This window comes from Lonchura striata, chromosome 7, assembly GCF_050655825.1.
Source record: "Lonchura striata isolate lonStrDom1 chromosome 7, ASM5065582v1, whole genome shotgun sequence".
Classification (NCBI taxonomy): domain Eukaryota; kingdom Metazoa; phylum Chordata; class Aves; order Passeriformes; family Estrildidae; genus Lonchura; species Lonchura striata.
The window spans coordinates 35,911,983-35,934,933 of record NC_140709.1 but is presented as its reverse complement, the minus strand read 5'-3'; positions in this window follow the sequence as shown (position 1 = coordinate 35,934,933).

Sequence of the window (22,951 nt, the reverse complement as noted above, 5' to 3'; positions counted from 1 at the left end):
GCAGTGACAGCAGGCCCAGCCCAGGTGGGGATGGCTGCAGGCACCTTCAGGGTTTTGCGGAAGCGGCCACGGGCAGGTTTCTTCTCTTCTGTGCAATCCAGGGGTGCATCTGACAAAGAGCAAGCGCAGCCAGAGCTGAGGGGCTGCGGGACAGGCCAGAGAACACAGCCCAGCCCTGCGCGCCCAAGGCAGGGACAGCCCCAGGATGCCCCAGGGGATGGAGCCCCGGCCACGTCTGCCCGGGCCTTCTTCCCTCCTCCAAGGGCACATCCCCAGGGGATGGGATGGAACGGGATGGGACGGGATGGGGCAGGGCCAAGCTGGCTGCAGGCATCATCCCTGTGGCCCAGCTCTGCCACTCACCGTCCTCCAGTGGCTGGAACTGCTCCGGGTTTTCATGCAGTTGTGCTGGAGCTCCTTCAGGGCTTTTCTTTTTTTTCCCCCTGAACACTCTGAACAAGCCGAGAAATCTGCTCGCCATGCCAGAGTCTGGTATCGAGGGCACCTGAAAGAGATGGCTCGGGAAAGCTCCAAGTCAACAAGTCCTCAAAGGCACCTGCAAAAGAAAAGCCTCGGGAAGGCCACGGGCTGCCAAGTCCTGTGGTCTTGCCACGAGGTCACCTGTAGGAGTAAAGCCTCAGAAAAGCTCCGGGTCAGGCAGGAATGAGCGCGCTGTGCGGGGGCTCCTCACGGCACCGCTCTGTCCCGTCCTCTCCGGTCGCCTGCTCCGAGCAGAGTGGCGTGCTCTGGTCACTGCCAGCTCCTATGTCAGCACGTGTCACAAAGGCCATCCTGTCCCGGTCTATGCCATAGTGACCGTGCTGCACCATGTCACAAAGGGGCCCTTTGCACACACTGCCGCCTGCCCTGGGGCCACCCCCTGCCCAGCCAAAGTGGCCCAGGTTGGCAGGAATCCCTGGCCCCAATTGTCCGAGACAGCCCAACAGGATCTTTAGGAAGGGCTCAGACCATCAGCAAACGCTGCCCTGCTCTGCGGGCTCAGGGCAGCAGAAGCAGCGCCCAGGGCTGCCGATGCAGCCGCGCCGGGAAGTGCACGGGACATTCCATGGAAGATGCCATGGCCTCCTCGGTACGCATCCCGGCCCGTGGCCATCCTAAACCCGCGGGTGTGGCACGCACAAGAAACTGTGGGCCAGGGCAGGAATGCTGCTCTGAGCCCTGGGGCCTGGGAACACTGACACCAGCAGCTGTGGCAGAGTCCCCGCCCAAGCAGACCTGCCAGCCCCCGAGCCCTGGCAGGGCTGGTGCCCGTCTCCTGCCCCAGAGACCTGTGCCCCTGGGGCCTTCTGTGCCAGAGGGGGCCACACCCACGTGCACTGGGGGCTGTGCTCCTGCCTGCAGGGGCTGTTGGCAAGAGAACCTGGAGCAACTGCGGGCAACAATGAGCAGATGGCAAAATGGTTAACCCTGCCCCGGTATAGAGATCTAAGTGGCCAATAAAGTACAGCTCTCCCCTCTTGTTCCCTGCAGCACAATCAGGACCATGAACACAGTCACAGATATTCTTTCTGCACCCCATAACCAAGGCTGTGCCAAACTACAGATGCTGCCTTCAAATGGACTCAAACTGCAGCAAAGACCTCTCACCTCCCAGGCAACTCCTTCCCCAACCCATCTCCAACACCAACACCCTGCAAACACCGCACCAAAGCCCTCAACAGCCCGCCAGGACCCCCAGCTGTCCCCTCCACTGAGCTTTCCCTCCCTCCAGCAGACCCCCTGGTTCCCTGCACGTGCCGTGGGATGGCACTCAGGAGGATCTGCTCCAAGGCCTTCCCTGGCAGCAAGCTCAGGCTGCCAGGCCTATGGATCCTGGCTCATCCTTCCCACCGAGCCTTCCATTGGCACGGCTCTTCCATTGGCACACCTGCGCTCAGCTGGGACTACTCCGCTCACCCAGGGCTGCTGGGAAAGGATGGAGAGCGGCCTGGCAAGCTCTTTCTCCAGCTCCCTCTGTGCTCTTGGGGAAGGTAGAACATTCCACGGGAAAGCAACTGGTGCCACAAGGAGTGGGTGGCATCAGGCAGCTCAGGGGAAGCCCCTCAGGAATGCTGCTTCCTGAGGGAACACTGTTGGCCTTGACCTGTGGGCACCTGCAAAAGCTTCAAATCAGCTGCCTCAGCTTCCAGGGCCTCTCTTGGCCAGCATCCTGACGTGGATGCAGGACGGCTGCCAGGCACTGCTGGGACCCAGCGGGACAGGACCGGCTGTCTCGTGTCCACGCAGCAGCCCTGACACAGCCAGGGCCATCCCGAGAGCAGACAGACGCTCACGGGCCAGCAGAGAGGAGCAAGGAGCCCTGGGCTCCTCTCGGGCTATCTCAGCTGGGCTCGCTCCACCACACGCCCCCCTTGGAAGGCCTGCTGATGCCCAGCTGCCAGAAATGCCTACCTTGTGCTCTCCAAGATGCACAGGGAGAGCCAAGGAGCAGGACACCTTGGCAGGCAAACCTTCCAAGCCTTTTCTGAGGCCAGGCACACACCAAGATCAGCCAAGACTCTCCACCACACTGCCTGGCCCACCCAGCCCAGCTCTGTGCTGGCCCTGGGCCACAGCAGCTCCCAGCAAGCAGGAGGCAAATGCATCTTGCCAAGAGATGCAACACAGCAGACAGGGAAGATGTGAAAAGTGAGCGTGTAAAGGCCTTTTAATTCACAGCTCCCACAGAGAGCTTTGGGGCTCACAGATGGATAGACATGGTTCTGCTCACCCCTCTGTCCAAAGGGGGATGACACACGCTGCTGCAGGTGCTTGGGTTGGTCTCTGCAGGTCCAGGTGGATGCCAAACCTGCTCTTCACAGGCTTCTCCCTTCCCCTGCCCCTCTGCCAAGTCCAGCGGGCCTCAAGGACCGAAAGGAGCACAGAGAGCCAAAGGGGGACACTTGCACCTGCCTCACTGGGAGCTCCCTGGGAAGCACTTTCCTTGAGAAGCAAGCCCCTGTCCAAATGCATTACCCCAAATGTGCAGCTTTTCTGCTCAACACCAACACACCCTCAAGAAACGCTGGCAAGGCTGAAGGACTTCATGTCTTTTCAGGACAGGCACTCCAGCTCTAGCTGGTATTCTCCCAAGTGCCTTTCCAGGTGGAGGCTCAGACGTGCAGCCCCAGGCCCTCTACAAACACCAGCTGCTCACTGCCTCTTCACCTGCCTCAACTCCTGCCTGCGCTCCCGGCACCAAGACCAGGCTGCTCCCAGCCAGAGCCCAGAGCCCTGCTCCCGCAGGACGTTCTTGCCTGCACCTTCCAGACCTCTCCGCTGTGCACGCAGCGCTTTTCATGCCCGCTCCCAACAGGCTGTGGAAGGCAGAGCACAGCCTGGCTGCCTCTGCCACCAGCACGCCCCAAACACAGGCGGAGGAAGAAGCAGCAGGGGCTGTTTTGCGGCCATGCCCAAGAGAGACTGCAAGGGTGCCCTCCCTCTGCTCTCACTTGGTTGGCTTGCTGACTGGCTCCGAGCCTGGGGCGGCCATTCCTCACTTGTGGGGACCAGAACCACAGCCGGGATCCCGGCACTGCCTAACAGCGCTCCGGGCACTGGCAGGGTTGTGCGTCCCAGTCTCGGGCACCGCTCTGCTGCTTCGTTTGCCCTCAGGCACACCCAAAGCTCCCTGCTAAGCCCGGATGGTCGCTGGTTCTGCCCTCTCCCTGATCCTGTGCAGGGATGGAGCACTGCTGAGCTTTCAGGAAGCTATTCCTGAAAACTTCCAGCATTCCAAGCTCCTTTGCCCTCCCTGGAAGCTTGCCATGGAATCCCTCACAGCTGGCTTCCGAGCATACTCAGGTTGGCTCTTCCAAATTCCAGGGGCTCCAGACTGCTCAGCAGGATCTGCAATTCCACAGAGTTGTGGAAGTGCACCTTCAGCACAGGCACCTTTCCAGCCTGATCTGCCCTCGTTCCTCTGTGTGTGGGTGCACAGAACACGGCGTGGAAGAGAACAGCAGCAGGGGCCTGCGTGTCCCAGGGCCCGGGATTGTCGTGGCGCGACAAGCACGCCCCTCGCCGCGGTGCCCCGAGCGGTGCCGTGCTGGGCTGCGAGAGGGAAGAGAATGGGCGGCCGCTCCCCCTGCGAAGCACTGCAGTCCCAGTTGGTGGCGCGGGAACAGACGAAGGCGACACGGGACTTGGGGATGAACAGGATGCTTTTATTCAGTGAGCCCCAAGACCTCTTCGGGAGCGGGAGCAGAGGTTTTATACAAGAATTCAGGAGGAGGGGTATAGGAACAGCAACCAATAAGGGAATAGCAGGGGAGGAGTTTAGGGCAGGACTAACATATGACAAACCTATCAGGGGAAGCAAGGGAGTGGAATAGCACAAAGTAATCAATAGGGTGTTGAGCCTCACTAAATAGACAGGGAATGCTCTGGAAGCAGAGGAGGGGGCTAGGATGAATGACAGGGAAGGTTCCAGGGAAAGGGGCAGGGAAAGGGAGGATTGACAACTTGGAGATGAGGGGGTTAGGGGAGAGCTAGGGAAGATTGACAACTGGGGAGAGGAGGAGATTAGGGATGGGGGGGGTGAACAGATATTGAACAAATATCAAATGAAAGAAAAACACACCACCGCGCGGGATTTGTTCCAATTCAGCTCCACAGAGATGCAGGTAAGGGGGAGAAACCAAACTTTATTAATGGAAGGGAAAGGGAAGGGATGAGATGGGGGCAAAAGAAAGGGGATGGGTAGGGTCTGAGGGCTGGAGGGAGGGAGCTGTCAACAGGGAGGGGGAAGGCAGCAGCTCATGATCTGGAAGAAGGCTCAGCTGTAGCCAGCATCAGGTGTTCCTGGATGTCCAGTGACATTGAGTCCTGGTGCTCTCTTCACTGTCTCCTGGTACTCTGCTTGGGACCCTGGTTCTCTGAATCCAGCAGCTGACCTTAATTCTGCACATCTTTGTCCAAAAATTGCCTGAATTTCCAGGTTAGTGGGTGATGGGCTGTCATCTTCGCTCATGGCTTCAAGGGCTGGAAGACAGATAAACTGGCACAGTCAGAGCCCAGAGGGCCACCCGGTGATTCTTCTGCTAAGGCCATCTCTCCCAGCTCTTGCCATGCCTAACAGAGATGAGGAACCAAGGGGAACAGCCGCAAGGCGCTGGTCACGAATCCCCCCACTGGTGTCCCTGAAATCTCTCTGTGCCCTGCCCACAGCAGGCCTCGTCCACACAAGGAGCGAAGCTGGCTGCAGCCGGGACAGGCATTGCAGCTCCCTGGCCGTCACTGCAGCTCTCCCGGTCAGCCCCTGCTGACTGCCCGCTGCCCTGACTCACCCTGAGTGAGCACATGAAGCTCGGCTGGCTGTCCCTTCAGGTAGCGCCCAGCCGTCCCTGGGAACACAGAGCCTGTCAGGCCCAGCGGCACAGCTCCTGCCAGCGGCGCTGCCAGCCCTGTGCGCACACGGCCTCCCGGTCCGGCAGGGCTCAGCCCGGGCCCTGGCCGCTCGCTGCCGAACCCAGGGCACGGCTGCCAGAGGCGCCGGGCCCGGGTGGCGCTGCCGGGGCAGCAGGCGGGGCTGGGGCCGAGCTGCGGCGGGGCGGGGAGGGAGCCCGGGCTCGCGGCTCACCCAGGAACCTGAGGGCCGCCTCTCGCAGGGGCTCCTGTTGGCTCTCCAGGTAGGGCAGGGCCCGGCGCAGGAGCTCGGCCGCGCTGCTGCTGTCCTCTGCCAGCTGGAGAGAGCGGCAGCAGAGAAGGGTTGGCGCGGGCTCAGCCCCTGGGCCGGGCGCTCCCCGCGCCAGCCCCGGCCTCCCCTGCCCGCACTGCCCTGAGGCCCGGCCAGCAGCCGCTGGCGCCGGGCTCTGGAGGGGGCAGAGGGCCGGCTGCTGCCCGGGGAGCCGCGGTGCCGCCCCGCAGCCCCGCCGGGCCGCGAATCCATCGGCACCCGGCTGGGCCCGCAGGAGCCTGGAGCAGAGCCCGCGCGGCCTCGGGCTGCAGCAGCGGGCAGGGGCACAGCTGCCAGCCCGCACACCGAGCACCGCGCTCAGGGGGCTTCTCCAGGCTGGGGCTGCGGCCTCCCGGCCCTTCTTACCAGGAATTCGGCAAACTGTGACAGCTGCTCCTTCTTCAGCAGCTTCTCGAGATTCCTCTTCTTCAGAAACACAGCCACACCAAGCAGCGTTTCCCGAGAAGCCTGGAGAACAGCAGTGACCCAGAGATGGCTCCACAGCCCAGGGCACAGGACCCGCGTCCCTGTGCCAAGGGCCTGGAGGAGGCTGCAGCCCGCCAGGCGCCAGGGCAGGAGGCAGCCCAGGCCCCTCCCAGAGATCCAGCAGCGTCACACAAAACCTCACCTTCGCCACACGCCAGTTCTCCTCATAGCAATACAAGAAAAGTGGGAGCAAGCTCTGACACAAAATCTTCTTCAAGGGCTTTTTTCCCTCATCCACTACCAAGTCCATCATCTTGTCAAAGAGTTGAATAGAGAGCAAGTGCACATTGCTGCTGTCCTTTAGAAAAGAAGAGGATAAGACCATTAAGACCAATCATTCCAGGCTCACCAGAGAAAAAGTCTGAAAATCCATAAGGGAAAAGGGTATGCGGGCAGTCTGTGCCCATGGCTGTGGACACAGAGCCTTACATGGTCAAAGAGCAGGAGGAGTGCCTCAGCGAGCTTCGGGGCAGTGGTGCTGGATACCAGGATGTCTTTGTGCTGGAGGACATTTGTGAACACACAGAGGCTCATGCTGACCACCTCTGCATCTGCATCCCCCAGCAGCTCCAGAAGCCTTGGAGACAGAGGGTGCATTCTTCTGGCCTGTGCGGAACACAGGGCGGGGCTGGGAAGCCGTGGCCGGCTGCACGGCTAACACCGCCCTGGCACTGCAAGCCCACCCTGCTGCTGCAGGGCCCACAGGCCAAAGGCCTGTCCCAAAGCACTGGGGCAGGTGAGGCAGGAGAGCTGGGAGCAGCTGCCTCAGCTCCTGAAGCCCTGCCAGCCCAAGGGGCTGCTTTGCCCAGCGCAGCTTCAGCCGCTGCCTCCTTCTCACCATCGAGGGATCCTTGGTGAGCACCACGAGGCCTCGGAGCGCCAGGCGACACCGCTCCCTGCACTCGCTCCGCAGGTACCTTGACATCATCTCCAGAAGGCTGTCACCACATTCACTCAAGTCCAGGCACCCGAGGACCTGAAAGGCACAGGGCAGTGACAGGGGACCCGGCTGGCAGGAGCCCAGAACCGCACAGGGCGGGCCCAGGCAGCAGCACAGGGCGTGGGCACCGTCCCAGGCAGCTGCGGCTGCGAGAGGGCAGAGAGCTGGGAGGCAGCAGAGCCAGGCAGCGCTGGCCAACAGGCTCACCTCCACCAGGAATGCCAGGAAGGGCAGATCCCAGCACGGCTCTGCCCTGCTGTGTGGCCGGAACAGGCGGAATGCAATGCAGGAACAGAAGGGGACAAAGACATGGCACAACTCCCTGGCAGGGGGGAAAAAGGCCGTGAGGTGGGAAGGACAAACCCCTCCCAGGAGTGACTCACAGAGGTCTGGTCTTTCCCCAGCATCCCTGGAGAGGATGTGGGCGCTTTGTGAGGCGGCCCCTTCTGGGCATCCTCCTCTCCAAGACTTTTCCAGTTTCCTTGGCCGTCCCTCGGCGAAAAGGCCCTCTGACCCATGACCGCAGGGACTGTGAGGGGCACCTGGGCACAGGCCACAAATATTGGGGACCGTGGGGAGCAGGGGGTCTCACCTGGCCAGCAGACCCACGGCATAGTGCTGGGTGTCAGCACACAGCAGCGTGTCCCAGCCACGCTTGCGCTCCATATCCATCAGCACCTGGTCCCACTGCAGTCGGCAGAGCAGAGCCTTCATGGCCCGCACTGCAAACCTGTGTGCAGAGCAAAGGCCAGGTCACACTGGGAGTGCTGGCGCTGGCCACAAGGGCACAGGAAGGACAGGGGGACTGGGACCTGTTGGGCTTGCTGGGAAGGCGGTGTTCCTCCCAGCATGCTCTCCAGAATGTAGCAACTTCTTCTGGTGGTATCTGCTGTGTGGTGATGACAACATGGAAGAGCAGAGCCACAAAGAGGCGGGAGGAATAAAGGTCCATTGCCTCGTGGCACTTGGGCACCTGGAGAATCACCCAGAGCACCAGAGTTGCCTGCAAAAGAAGCAGCCCAAGGCAGCGCTCAGAGCCGAGGTGTCCATGGGGCAGGGCCCAAGAGCCGGCACAGGGGGAGCAGCGGGCCTGGTGCCCCCTGAGCCTGCCCCTAGCCCAGGTTTCAGCCCAGCAACTGAGGCATGGAGAGGATGGAGAGCTGCTGGCAACCTGGGGGTGAGCAAAGGCCAGTTCCAGAAACTCACAGCCAGGGCAAAGACATCTTTGCCATCCCCATCAGAGGTGCACATGCTGTGCAGAGGCCAGTTCTCCATCACACAGAGCAGCGTTGGCAGCACCTTTTGCACTGTGGCACTCGACGAGCCTATGGTTCTCCACATCATTGCAGCGGCTCTGTGGGATCAGAGCTCTGTGTCAGGGGCATCTCAGTCACAGCACCATGCCCTGTGCACCCGTGGGGGCCCAGGTGACAGAGCCTTGAAGGGCAGGGGGGGAGTACTGGCAGCAGGCTCAGCAAACAGAGGGGCCCAAGGCTCCTGGGCCTCTCTGCCTGTCTGGCAGAGCCCATTGGACAGGCTGTGCAGGGCCGTGGGCCCTAAGGGCTGCTGAGCCCTGAGCTCTCAAGGCTCGTGGGCCCCGTACCTGTCACACGTTGGGGCACAGCGCAGGAGGGTCAGCACCACGTCAGCAGGGTGTTCTTCTGCCAGCTTCACAATGTCAACGTGCAGCCAGGCATCCACAGTGACTTGGGACATGAGACTTTGGTGGATGTTCTTCACCTTGGCTGGCACCTGGAGGAAGCATGGGGGAGAGATGGAGCGTTGTCCAAGGGAACAACTTCCCCAACTATTTCAAAGAAGTGCTTCCCTTCTTCCACACTGTGCTGGCCTCAAAGGCTGAGGGGGCCCAGAGACCATGGCTTGAGGGGACACACGATCCTGGGAGGCCTCCAGGCCTGGCCCCAGGCTGCTTACCTGCTGTGGCTGAGAAGAAATACAAGGGTCCTTGAAATAGTTGAATATGAGTTCCTGACTCAGAGTGGGAGAGGGCATGGGCATGGTGTCAGCATTTGCGATGCCCTGAGTGTGTCTGGTTTTGGCGTTTGTCATGTCCACATCCTCAGTCAGTGCCATGTCAGCCTTTGCCCTCTGGTCATTCCTTGCAGCCTCAGAGTCTTCTGAGGGCTCCACTGGATCTGGGCTGGTGGCAGTATTTGTGATGCCCGGAGTCTCTTCACTGTCGGTGTTTGTGATGGCCACATCCTCAGTCAGTGACGGGAGAAGAACCTTTGTCCAGGTTTCAGTCACTGAGGTGTCAGAGTTCTCTGAGCGCTCAGGCGAATCTGGGCTGACATCAGGCTCAGCCTGGAGCTCGGTCAGCCCCGAGTCAGGCTCGGCCGGGCCCTCAGCTGCTGCGCTGCCGGTCTTTCTATGTCGAATGCGCGGGGACTTCCAGAAAGTCTGCAGGAGAACAAAGGAAATGGAAGCCAGGGATGTTCCATGCAGTGCTCCAGGCATGGTGCTGGGCTGAGCAGTGACAGCAGGCCCAGCCCAGGTGGGGATGGCTGCAGGCACCTTCAGGGTTTTGCGGAAGCGGCCACGGGCAGGTTTCTTCTCTTCTGTGCAATCCAGGGGTGCATCTGACAAAGAGCAAGCGCAGCCAGAGCTGAGGGGCTGCGGGACAGGCCAGAGAACACAGCCCAGCCCTGCGCGCCCAAGGCAGGGACAGCCCCAGGATGCCCCAGGGGATGGAGCCCCGGCCACGTCTGCCCGGGCCTTCTTCCCTCCTCCAAGGGCACATCCCCAGGGGATGGGATGGAACGGGATGGGACGGGATGGGATGGGACGGGATGGGGCAGGGCCAAGCTGGCTGCAGGCATCATCCCTGTTGCTCAGCTCTGTCACTCACCGTCCTCCAGTGGCTGGAACTGCTCCGGGTTTTCATGCTGTTGTGCTGGAGCTCCTTCAGGGCTTTTCTTTTTTTTCCCCCTGAACACTCTGAACAAGCCGAGAAATCTGCTCGCCATGCCAGAGTCTGGTATCGAGGGCACCTGAAAGAGATGGCTCGGGAAAGCTCCAAGTCAACAAGTCCTCAAAGGCACCTGCAAAAGAAAAGCCTCGGGAAGGCCACGGGCTGCCAAGTCCTGTGGTCTTGCCACGAGGTCACCTGTAGGAGTAAAGCCTCAGAAAAGCTCCGGGTCAGGCAGGAATGAGCGCGCTGTGCGGGGGCTCCTCACGGCACCGCTCTGTCCCGTCCTCTCCGGTCGCCTGCTCCGAGCAGAGTGGCGTGCTCTGGTCACTGCCAGCTCCTATGTCAGCACGTGTCACAAAGGCCATCCTGTCCCGGTCTATGCCATAGTGACCGTGCTGCACCATGTCACAAAGGGGCCCTTTGCACACACTGCCGCCTGCCCTGGGCCACCCCCTGCCCAGCCAAAGTGGCCCAGGTTGGCAGGAATCCCTGGCCCCAATTGTCCGAGACAGCCCAACAGGATCTTTAGGAAGGGCTCAGACCATCAGCAAACGCTGCCCTGCTCTGCGGGCTCAGGGCAGCAGAAGCAGCGCCCAGGGCTGCCGATGCAGCCGCGCCGGGAAGTGCACGGGACATTCCATGGAAGATGCCATGGCCTCCTCGGTACGCATCCCGGCCCGTGGCCATCCTAAACCCGCGGGTGTGGCACGCACAAGAAACTGTGGGCCAGGGCAGGAATGCTGCTCTGAGCCCTGGGGCCTGGGAACACTGACACCAGCAGCTGTGGCAGAGTCCCCGCCCAAGCAGACCTGCCAGCCCCCGAGCCCTGGCAGGGCTGGTGCCCGTCTCCTGCCCCAGAGACCTGTGCCCCTGGGGCCTTCTGTGCCAGAGGGGGCCACACCCACGTGCACTGGGGGCTGTGCTCCTGCCTGCAGGGGCTGTTGGCAAGAGAACCTGGAGCAACTGCGGGCAACAATGAGCAGATGGCAAAATGGTTAACCCTGCCCCGGTATAGAGATCTAAGTGGCCAATAAAGTACAGCTCTCCCCTCTTGTTCCCTGCAGCACAATCAGGACCATGAACACAGTCACAGATATTCTTTCTGCACCCCATAACCAAGGCTGTGCCAAACTACAGATGCTGCCTTCAAATGGACTCAAACTGCAGCAAAGACCTCTCACCTCCCAGGCAACTCCTTCCCCAACCCATCTCCAACACCAACACCCTGCAAACACCGCACCAAAGCCCTCAACAGCCCGCCAGGACCCCCAGCTGTCCCCTCCACTGAGCTTTCCCTCCCTCCAGCAGACCCCCTGGTTCCCTGCACGTGCCGTGGGATGGCACTCAGGAGGATCTGCTCCAAGGCCTTCCCTGGCAGCAAGCTCAGGCTGCCAGGCCTATGGATCCTGGGTCATCCTTCCCACCGAGCCTTCCATTGGCACGGCTCTTCCATTGGCACACCTGCGCTCAGCTGGGACTACTCCGCTCACCCAGGGCTGCTGGGAAAGGATGGAGAGCGGCCTGGCAAGCTCTTTCTCCAGCTCCCTCTGTGCTCTTGGGGAAGGTAGAACATTCCACGGGAAAGCAACTGGTGCCACAAGGAGTGGGTGGCATCAGGCAGCTCAGGGGAAGCCCCTCAGGAATGCTGCTTCCTGAGGGAACACTGTTGGCCTTGACCTGTGGGCACCTGCAAAAGCTTCAAATCAGCTGCCTCAGCTTCCAGGGCCTCTCTTGGCCAGCATCCTGACGTGGATGCAGGACGGCTGCCAGGCACTGCTGGGACCCAGCGGGACAGGACCGGCTGTCTCGTGTCCACGCAGCAGCCCTGACACAGCCAGGGCCATCCCGAGAGCAGACAGACGCTCACGGGCCAGCAGAGAGGAGCAAGGAGCCCTGGGCTCCTCTCGGGCTATCTCAGCTGGGCTCGCTCCACCACACGCCCCCCTTGGAAGGCCTGCTGATGCCCAGCTGCCAGAAATGCCTACCTTGTGCTCTCCAAGATGCACAGGGAGAGCCAAGGAGCAGGACACCTTGGCAGGCAAACCTTCCAAGCCTTTTCTGAGGCCAGGCACACACCAAGATCAGCCAAGACTCTCCACCACACTGCCTGGCCCACCCAGCCCAGCTCTGTGCTGGCCCTGGGCCACAGCAGCTCCCAGCAAGCAGGAGGCAAATGCATCTTGCCAAGAGATGCAACACAGCAGACAGGGAAGATGTGAAAAGTGAGCGTGTAAAGGCCTTTTAATTCACAGCTCCCACAGAGAGCTTTGGGGCTCACAGATGGATAGACATGGTTCTGCTCACCCCTCTGTCCAAAGGGGGATGACACACGCTGCTGCAGGTGCTTGGGTTGGTCTCTGCAGGTCCAGGTGGATGCCAAACCTGCTCTTCACAGGCTTCTCCCTTCCCCTGCCCCTCTGCCAAGTCCAGCGGGCCTCAAGGACCGAAAGGAGCACAGAGAGCCAAAGGGGGACACTTGCACCTGCCTCACTGGGAGCTCCCTGGGAAGCACTTTCCTTGAGAAGCAAGCCCCTGTCCAAATGCATTACCCCAAATGTGCAGCTTTTCTGCTCAACACCAACACACCCTCAAGAAACGCTGGCAAGGCTGAAGGACTTCATGTCTTTTCAGGACAGGCACTCCAGCTCTAGCTGGTATTCTCCCAAGTGCCTTTCCAGGTGGAGGCTCAGACGTGCAGCCCCAGGCCCTCTACAAACACCAGCTGCTCACTGCCTCTTCACCTGCCTCAACTCCTGCCTGCGCTCCCGGCACCAAGACCAGGCTGCTCCCAGCCAGAGCCCAGAGCCCTGCTCCCGCAGGACGTTCTTGCCTGCACCTTCCAGACCTCTCCGCTGTGCACGCAGCGCTTTTCATGCCCGCTCCCAACAGGCTGTGGAAGGCAGAGCACAGCCTGGCTGCCTCTGCCACCAGCACGCCCCAAACACAGGCGGAGGAAGAAGCAGCAGGGGCTGTTTTGCGGCCATGCCCAAGAGAGACTGCAAGGGTGCCCTCCCTCTGCTCTCACTTGGTTGGCTTGCTGACTGGCTCCGAGCCTGGGGCGGCCATTCCTCACTTGTGGGCACCAGAACCACAGCCGGGATCCCGGCACTGCCTAACAGCGCTCCGGGCACTGGCAGGGTCGTGCGTCCCAGTCTCGGGCACCGCTCTGCTGCTTCGTTTGCCCTCAGGCACACCCAAAGCTCCCTGCTAAGCCCGGATGGTCGCTGGTTCTGCCCTCTCCCTGATCCTGTGCAGGGATGGAGCACTGCTGAGCTTTCAGGAAGCTATTCCTGAAAACTTCCAGCATTCCAAGCTCCTTTGCCCTCCCTGGAAGCTTGCCATGGAATCCCTCACAGCTGGCTTCCGAGCATACTCAGGTTGGCTCTTCCAAATTCCAGGGGCTCCAGACTGCTCAGCAGGATCTGCAATTCCACAGAGTTGTGGAACTGCACCTTCAGCACAGGCACCTTTCCAGCCTGATCTGCCCTCGTTCCTCTGTGTGTGGGTGCACAGAACACGGCGTGGAAGAGAACAGCAGCAGGGGCCTGCGTGTCCCAGGGCCCGGGATTGTCGTGGCGCGACAAGCACGCCCCTCGCCGCGGTGCCCCGAGCGGTGCCGTGCTGGGCTGCGAGAGGGAAGAGAATGGGCGGCCGCTCCCCCTGCGAAGCTCTGCTGTCCCAGTTGGTGGCGCGGGAACAGACGAAGGCGACACGGGACTTGGGGATGAACAGGATGCTTTTATTCAGTGAGCCCCAAGACCTCTTTGGGAGCGGGAGCAGAGGTTTTATACAAGAATTCAGGAGGAGGGGTATAGGAACAGCAACCAATAAGGGAATAGCAGGGGAGGAGTTTAGGGCAGGACTAACATATGACAAACCTATCAGGGGAAGCAAGGGAGTGGAATAGCACAAAGTAATCAATAGGGTGTTGAGCCTCACTAAATAGACAGGGAATGCTCTGGAAGCAGAGGAGGGGGCTAGGATGAATGACAGGGAAGGTTCCAGGGAAAGGGGCAGGGAAAGGGAGGATTGACAACTTGGAGATGAGGGGGTTAGGGGAGAGCTAGGGAAGATTGACAACTGGGGAGAGGAGGAGATTAGGGATGGGGGGGGTGAACAGATATTGAACAAATATCAAATGAAAGAAAAACACACCACCGCGCGGGATTTGTTCCAATTCAGCTCCACAGAGATGCAGGTAAGGGGGAGAAACCAAACTTTATTAATGGAAGGGAAAGGGAAGGGATGAGATGGGGGCAAAAGAAAGGGGATGGGTAGGGTCTGAGGGCTGGAGGGAGGGAGCTGTCAACAGGGAGGGGGAAGGCAGCAGCTCATGATCTGGAAGCAGGCTCAGCTGTAGCCAGCATCAGGTGTTCCTGGACGTCCAGTGACATTGAGTCCTGGTGCTCTCTTCACTGTCTCCTGGTACTCTGCTTGGGACCCTGGTTCTCTGAATCCAGCAGCTGACCTTAATTCTGCACATCTTTGTCCAAAAATTGCCTGAATTTCCAGGTTAGTGGGTGATGGGCTGTCATCTTCGCTCATGGCTTCAAGGGCTGGAAGACAGATAAACTGGCACAGTCAGAGCCCAGAGGGCCACGCGGTGATTCTTCTGCTAAGGCCATCTCTCCCAGCTCTTGCCATGCCTAACAGAGATGAGGAACCAAGGGGAACAGCCGCAAGGCGCTGGTCACGAATCCCCCCACTGGTGTCCCTGAAATCTCTCTGTGCCCTGCCCACAGCAGGCCTCATCCACACAAGGAGCGAAGCTGGCTGCAGCCGGGACAGGCATTGCAGCTCCCTGGCCATCAATGCAGCTCTCCCGGTCAGCCCCTGCTGACTGCCCGCTGCCCTGACTCACCCTGAGTGAGAACATGAAGCTCGGCTGGCTGTCCCTTCAGGTAGCGCCCGGCCGTCCCTGGGAACACAGAGCCTGTCAGGCCCAGCGGCACAGCTCCTGCCAGCGGCGCTGCCAGCCCTGTGCGCACACGGCCTCCCGGTCCGGCAGGGCTCAGCCCGGGCCCTGGCCGCTCGCTGCCGAACACAGGGCACGGCTGCCAGAGGCGCCGGGCCCGGGTGGCGCTGCCGGGGCAGCAGGCGGGGCTGGGGCCGAGCTGCGGCGGGGCGGGGAGGGAGCCCGGGCTCGCGGCTCACCCATGAACCTGAGGGCCGCCTCTCGCAGGGGCTCCTGTGGGCTCTCCAGGTAGGGCAGGGCCCGGCGCAGGTGCTCGGCCGCGCTGCTGCTGTCCTCTGCCAGCTGGAGAGAGCGGCAGCAGAGAAGGGTTGGCGCGGGCTCAGCCCCTGGGCCGGGCGCTCCCCGCACCAGCCCCGGCCTCCCCTGCCCGCACTGCCCTGAGGCCCGGCCAGCAGCCGCTGGCGCCGGGCTCTGGAGGGGGCAGAGGGCCGGCTGCTGCCCGGGGAGCCGCGGTGCCGCCCCGCAGCCCCGCCGGGCCGCGAATCCATCGGCACCCGGCTGGGCCCGCAGGAGCCTGGAGCAGAGCCCGCGCGGCCTCGGGCTGCAGCAGCGGGCAGGGGCACAGCTGCCAGCCCGCACACCGAGCACCGCGCTCAGGGGGCTTCTCCAGGCTGGGGCTGCGGCCTCCCGGCCCTTCTTACCAGGAATTCGGCAAACTGTGACAGCTGCTCCTTCTTCAGCAGCTTCTCGAGATTCCTCTTCTTCAGAAACACAGCCACACCAAGCAGCGTTTCCCGAGAAGCCTGGAGAACAGCAGTGACCCAGAGATGGCTCCACAGCCCTTGGCACAGGACCCGCGTCCCTGTGCCAAGGGCCTGGAGGAGGCTGCAGCCCGCCAGGCGCCAGGGCAGGAGGCAGCCCAGGCCCCTCCCAGAGATCCAGCAGCGTCACACAAAACCTCACCTTCGCCACACGCCAGTTCTCCTCATAGCAATACAAGAAAAGTGGGAGCAAGCTCTGACACAAAATCTTCTTCAAGGGCTTTTTTCCCTCATCCACTACCAAGTCCATCATCTTGTCAAAGAGTTGAATAGAGAGCAAGTGCACATTGCTGCTGTCCTTTAGAAAAGAAGAGGATAAGACCATTAAGACCAATCATTCCAGGCTCACCAGAGAAAAAGTCTGAAAATCCATAAGGGAAAAGGGTATGCGGGCAGTCTGTGCCCATGGCTGTGGACACAGAGCCTTACATGGTCAAAGAGCAGGAGGAGTGCCTCAGCGAGCTTCGGGGCAGTGGTGCTGGATACCAGGATGTCTTTGTGCTGGAGGACATTTGTGAACACACAGAGGCTCATGCTGACCACCTCTGCATCTGCATCCCCCAGCAGCTCCAGAAGCCTTGGAGACAGAGGGTGCATTCTTCTGGCCTGTGCGGAATACAAGGCGGGGCTGGGAAGCCGTGGCCGGCTGCACGGCTAACACCGCCCTGGCACTGCAAGCCCACCCCGCTGCTGCAGGGCCCACAGGCCAAAGGCCTGTCCCAAAGCACTGGGGCAGGTGAGGCAGGAGAGCTGGGAGCAGCTGCCTCAGCTCCTGAAGCCCTGCCAGCCCAAGGGGCTGCTTTGCCCAGCGCAGCTTCAGCCGCTGCCTCCTTCTCACCATCGAGGGATCCTTGGTGAGCACCACGAGGCCTCGGAGCGCCAGGCGACACCGCTCCCTGCACTCGCTCCGCAGGTACCTTGACATCATCTCCAGAAGGCTGTCACCACATTCACTCAAGTCCAGGCACCCGAGGACCTGAAAGGCACAGGGCAGTGACAGGGGACCCGGCTGGCAGGAGCCCAGAACCGCACAGGGCGGGCCCAGGCAGCAGCACAGGGCGTGGGCACCGTCCCAGGCAGCTGCGGCTGCGAGAGGGCAGAGAGCTGGGAGGCAGCAGAGCCAGGCAGCGCTGGCCAACAGGCTCACCTCCACCAGGAATGCCAGGAAGGGCAGATCCCAGCACGGCTCTGCCCTGGTGTGTGGCCGGAACAGGCGGAATGCAATGCAGGAACAGAAGGGGACAAAGACATGGCACAACTCCCTGGCAGGGGGGAAAAAGGCCGTGAGGTGGGAAGGACAAACCCCTCCCAGGAGTGACTCACAGAGGTCTGGTCTTTCCCCAGCATCCCTGGAGAGGATGTGGGCGCTTTGTGAGGCGGCCCCTTCTGGGCACCCTCCTCTCCAAGACTTTTCCAGTTTCCTTGGCCGTCCCTCGGCGAAAAGGCCCTCTGACCCATGACCGCAGGGACTGTGAGGGGCACCTGGGCACAGGCCACAAATATTGGGGACCGTGGGGAGCAGGGGGTCTCACCTGGCCAGCAGACCCACGGCATAGTGCTGTGTGTCAGCACACAGCAGCGTGTCCCAGCCACGCTTGCGCTCCATATCCATCAGCACCTGGTCCCACTGCAGTCGGCAGAGCAGAGCCTTCATGGCCCGCACTGCAAACCTGTGTGCAGAGCAAAGCCCAGGTCACACTGGGAGTGCTGGCGCTGGCCACAAGGGCACAGGAAGGACAGGGGGACTGGGACCTGTTGGGCTTGCTGGGAAGGCGGTGTTCCTCCCAGCATGCTCTCCAGAATGTAGCAACTTCTTCTGGTGGTATCTGCTGTGTGGTGATGACAACATGGAAGAGCAGAGCCACAAAGAGGCGGGAGGAATAAAGGTCCATTGCCTCGTGGCACTTGGGCACCTGGAGAATCACCCAGAGCACCAGAGTTGCCTGCAAAAGAAGCAGCCCAAGGCAGCGCTCAGAGCCGAGGTGTCCATGGGGCAGGGCCCAAGAGCCGGCACAGGGGGAGCAGCGGGCCTGGTGCCCCCTGAGCCTGCCCCTAGCCCAGGTTTCAGCCCAGCAACTGAGGCATGGAGAGGATGGAGAGCTGCTGGCAACCTGGGGGTGAGCAAAGGCCAGTTCCAGAAACTCACAGCCAGGGCAAAGACATCTTTGCCATCCCCATCAGAGGTGCACATGCTGTGCAGAGGCCAGTTCTCCATCACACAGAGCAGCGTTGGCAGCACCTTTTGCACTGTGGCACTCGACGAGCCTATGGTTCTCCACATCATTGCAGCGGCTCTGTGGGATCAGAGCTCTGTGTCAGGGGCATCTCAGTCACAGCACCATGCCCTGTGCACCCGTGGGGGCCCAGGTGACAGAGCCTTGAAGGGCAGGGGGGGAGTACTGGCAGCAGGCTCAGCAAACAGAGGGGCCCAAGGCTCCTGGGCCTCTCTGCCTGTCTGGCAGAGCCCATTGGACAGGCTGTGCAGGGCCGTGGGCCCTAAGGGCTGCTGAGCCCTGAGCTCTCAAGGCTCGTGGGCCCCGTACCTGTCACACGTTGGGGCACAGCGCAGGAGGGTCAGCACCACGTCAGCAGGGTGTTCTTCTGCCAGCTTCACAATGTCAACGTGCAGCCAGGCATCCACAGTGACTTGGGACATGAGACTTTGGTGGATGTTCTTCACCTTGGCTGGCACCTGGAGGAAGCATGGGGGAGAGATGGAGCGTTGTCCAAGGGAACAACTTCCCCAACTATTTCAAAGAAGTGCTTCCCTTCTTCCACACTGTGCTGGCCTCAAAGGCTGAGGGGGCCCAGAGACCATGGCTTGAGGGGACACACGATCCTGGGAGGCCTCCAGGCCTGGCCCCAGGCTGCTTACCTGCTGTGGCTGAGAAGAAACACAAGGGTCCTTGAAATAGTTGAATATGAGTTCCTGACTCAGAGTGGGAGAGGGCATGGGCATGGTGTCAGCATTTGCGATGCCCTGAGTGTGTCTGGTTTTGGCGTTTGTCATGTCCACATCCTCAGTCAGTGCCATGTCAGCCTTTGCCCTCTGGTCATTCCTTGCAGCCTCAGAGTCTTCTGAGGGCTCCACTGGATCTGGGCTGGTGGCAGTATTTGTGATGCCCGGAGTCTCTTCACTGTCGGTGTTTGTGATGGCCACATCCTCAGTCAGTGACGGGAGAAGAACCTTTGTCCAGGTTTCAGTCACTGAGGTGTCAGAGTTCTCTGAGCGCTCAGGCGAATCTGGGCTGACATCAGGCTCAGCCTGGAGCTCGGTCAGCCCCGAGTCAGGCTCGGCCGGGCCCTCAGCTGCTGCGCTGCCGGTCTTTCTATGTCGAATGCGCGGGGACTTCCAGAAAGTCTGCAGGAGAACAAAGGAAATGGAAGCCAGGGATGTTCCATGCAGTGCTCCAGGCATGGTGCTGGGCTGAGCAGTGACAGCAGGCCCAGCCCAGGTGGGGATGGCTGCAGGCACCTTCAGGGTTTTGCGGAAGCGGCCACGGGCAGGTTTCTTCTCTTCTGTGCAATCCAGGGGTGCATCTGACAAAGAGCAAGCGCAGCCAGAGCTGAGGGGCTGCGGGACAGGCCAGAGAACACAGCCCAGCCCTGCGCGCCCAAGGCAGGGACAGCCCCAGGATGCCCCAGGGGATGGAGCCCCGGCCACGTCTGCCCGGGCCTTCTTCCCTCCTCCAAGGGCACATCCCCAGGGGATGGGATGGAACGGGATGGGACGGGATGGGGCAGGGCCAAGCTGGCTGCAGGCATCATCCCTGTGGCCCAGCTCTGCCACTCACCGTCCTCCAGTGGCTGGAACTGCTCCGGGTTTTCATGCAGTTGTGCTGGAGCTCCTTCAGGGCTTTTCTTTTTTTTCCCCCTGAACACTCTGAACAAGCCGAGAAATCTGCTCGCCATGCCAGAGTCTGGTATCGAGGGCACCTGAAAGAGATGGCTCGGGAAAGCTCCAAGTCAACAAGTCCTCAAAGGCACCTGCAAAAGAAAAGCCTCGGGAAGGCCACGGGCTGCCAAGTCCTGTGGTCTTGCCACGAGGTCACCTGTAGGAGTAAAGCCTCAGAAAAGCTCCGGGTCAGGCAGGAATGAGCGCGCTGTGCGGGGGCTCCTCACGGCACCGCTCTGTCCCGTCCTCTCCGGTCGCCTGCTCCGAGCAGAGTGGCGTGCTCTGGTCACTGCCAGCTCCTATGTCAGCACGTGTCACAAAGGCCATCCTGTCCCGGTCTATGCCATAGTGACCGTGCTGCACCATGTCACAAAGGGGCCCTTTGCACACACTGCCGCCTGCCCTGGGGCCACCCCCTGCCCAGCCAAAGTGGCCCAGGTTGGCAGGAATCCCTGGCCCCAATTGTCCGAGACAGCCCAACAGGATCTTTAGGAAGGGCTCAGACCATCAGCAAACGCTGCCCTGCTCTGCGGGCTCAGGGCAGCAGAAGCAGCGCCCAGGGCTGCCGATGCAGCCGCACCGGGAAGTGCACGGGACATTCCATGGAAGATGCCATGGCCTCCTCGGTACGCATCCCGGCCCGTGGCCATCCTAAACCCGCGGGTGTGGCACGCACAAGAAACTGTGGGCCAGGGCAGGAATGCTGCTCTGAGCCCTGGGGCCTGGGAACACTGACACCAGCAGCTGTGGCAGAGTCCCCGCCCAAGCAGACCTGCCAGCCCCCGAGCCCTGGCAGGGCTGGTGCCCGTCTCCTGCCCCAGAGACCTGTGCCCCTGGGGCCTTCTGTGCCAGAGGGGGCCACACCCACGTGCACTGGGGGCTGTGCTCCTGCCTGCAGGGGCTGTTGGCAAGAGAACCTGGAGCAACTGCGGGCAACAATGAGCAGATGGCAAAATGGTTAACCCTGCCCCGGTATAGAGATCTAAGTGGCCAATAAAGTACAGCTCTCCCCTCTTGTTCCCTGCAGCACAATCAGGACCATGAACACAGTCACAGATATTCTTTCTGCACCCCATAACCAAGGCTGTGCCAAACTACAGATGCTGCCTTCAAATGGACTCAAACTGCAGCAAAGACCTCTCACCTCCCAGGCAACTCCTTCCCCAACCCATCTCCAACACCAACACCCTGCAAACACCGCACCAAAGCCCTCAACAGCCCGCCAGGACCCCCAGCTGTCCCCTCCACTGAGCTTTCCCTCCCTCCAGCAGACCCCCTGGTTCCCTGCACGTGCCGTGGGATGGCACTCAGGAGGATCTGCTCCAAGGCCTTCCCTGGCAGCAAGCTCAGGCTGCCAGGCCTATGGATCCTGGGTCATCCTTCCCACCGAGCCTTCCATTGGCACGGCTCTTCCATTGGCACACCTGCGCTCAGCTGGGACTACTCCGCTCACCCAGGGCTGCTGGGAAAGGATGGAGAGCGGCCTGGCAAGCTCTTTCTCCAGCTCCCTCTGTGCTCTTGGGGAAGGTAGAACATTCCACGGGAAAGCAACTGGTGCCACAAGGAGTGGGTGGCATCAGGCAGCTCAGGGGAAGCCCCTCAGGAATGCTGCTTCCTGAGGGAACACTGTTGGCCTTGACCTGTGGGCACCTGCAAAAGCTTCAAATCAGCTGCCTCAGCTTCCAGGGCCTCTCTTGGCCAGCATCCTGACGTGGATGCAGGACGGCTGCCAGGCACTGCTGGGACCCAGCGGGACAGGACCGGCTGTCTCGTGTCCACGCAGCAGCCCTGACACAGCCAGGGCCATCCCGAGAGCAGACAGACGCTCACGGGCCAGCAGAGAGGAGCAAGGAGCCCTGGGCTCCTCTCGGGCTATCTCAGCTGGGCTCGCTCCACCACACGCCCCCCTTGGAAGGCCTGCTGATGCCCAGCTGCCAGAAATGCCTACCTTGTGCTCTCCAAGATGCACAGGGAGAGCCAAGGAGCAGGACACCTTGGCAGGCAAACCTTCCAAGCCTTTTCTGAGGCCAGGCACACACCAAGATCAGCCAAGACTCTCCACCACACTGCCTGGCCCACCCAGCCCAGCTCTGTGCTGGCCCTGGGCCACAGCAGCTCCCAGCAAGCAGGAGGCAAATGCATCTTGCCAAGAGATGCAACACAGCAGACAGGGAAGATGTGAAAAGTGAGCGTGTAAAGGCCTTTTAATTCACAGCTCCCACAGAGAGCTTTGGGGCTCACAGATGGATAGACATGGTTCTGCTCACCCCTCTGTCCAAAGGGGGATGACACACGCTGCTGCAGGTGCTTGGGTTGGTCTCTGCAGGTCCAGGTGGATGCCAAACCTGCTCTTCACAGGCTTCTCCCTTCCCCTGCCCCTCTGCCAAGTCCAGCGGGCCTCAAGGACCGAAAGGAGCACAGAGAGCCAAAGGGGGACACTTGCACCTGCCTCACTGGGAGCTCCCTGGGAAGCACTTTCCTTGAGAAGCAAGCCCCTGTCCAAATGCATTACCCCAAATGTGCAGCTTTTCTGCTCAACACCAACACACCCTCAAGAAACGCTGGCAAGGCTGAAGGACTTCATGTCTTTTCAGGACAGGCACTCCAGCTCTAGCTGGTATTCTCCCAAGTGCCTTTCCAGGTGGAGGCTCAGACGTGCAGCCCCAGGCCCTCTACAAACACCAGCTGCTCACTGCCTCTTCACCTGCCTCAACTCCAGCCTGCGCTCCCGGCACCAAGACCAGGCTGCTCCCAGCCAGAGCCCAGAGCCCTGCTCCCGCAGGACGTTCTTGCCTGCACCTTCCAGACCTCTCCGCTGTGCACGCAGCGCTTTTCATGCCCGCTCCCAACAGGCTGTGGAAGGCAGAGCACAGCCTGGCTGCCTCTGCCACCAGCACGCCCCAAACACAGGCGGAGGAAGAAGCAGCAGGGGCTGTTTTGCGGCCATGCCCAAGAGAGACTGCAAGGGTGCCCTCCCTCTGCTCTCACTTGGTTGGCTTGCTGACTGGCTCCGAGCCTGGGGCGGCCATTCCTCACTTGTGGGCACCAGAACCACAGCCGGGATCCCGGCACTGCCTAACAGCACTCCGGGCACTGGCAGGGTTGTGCGTCCCAGTCTCGGGCACCGCTCTGCTGCTTCGTTTGCCTTCAGGCACACCCAAAGCTCCCTGCTAAGCCCGGATGGTCGCTGGTTCTGCCCTCTCCCTGATCCTGTGCAGGGATGGAGCACTGCTGAGCTTTCAGGAAGCTATTCCTGAAAACTTCCAGCATTCCAAGCTCCTTTGC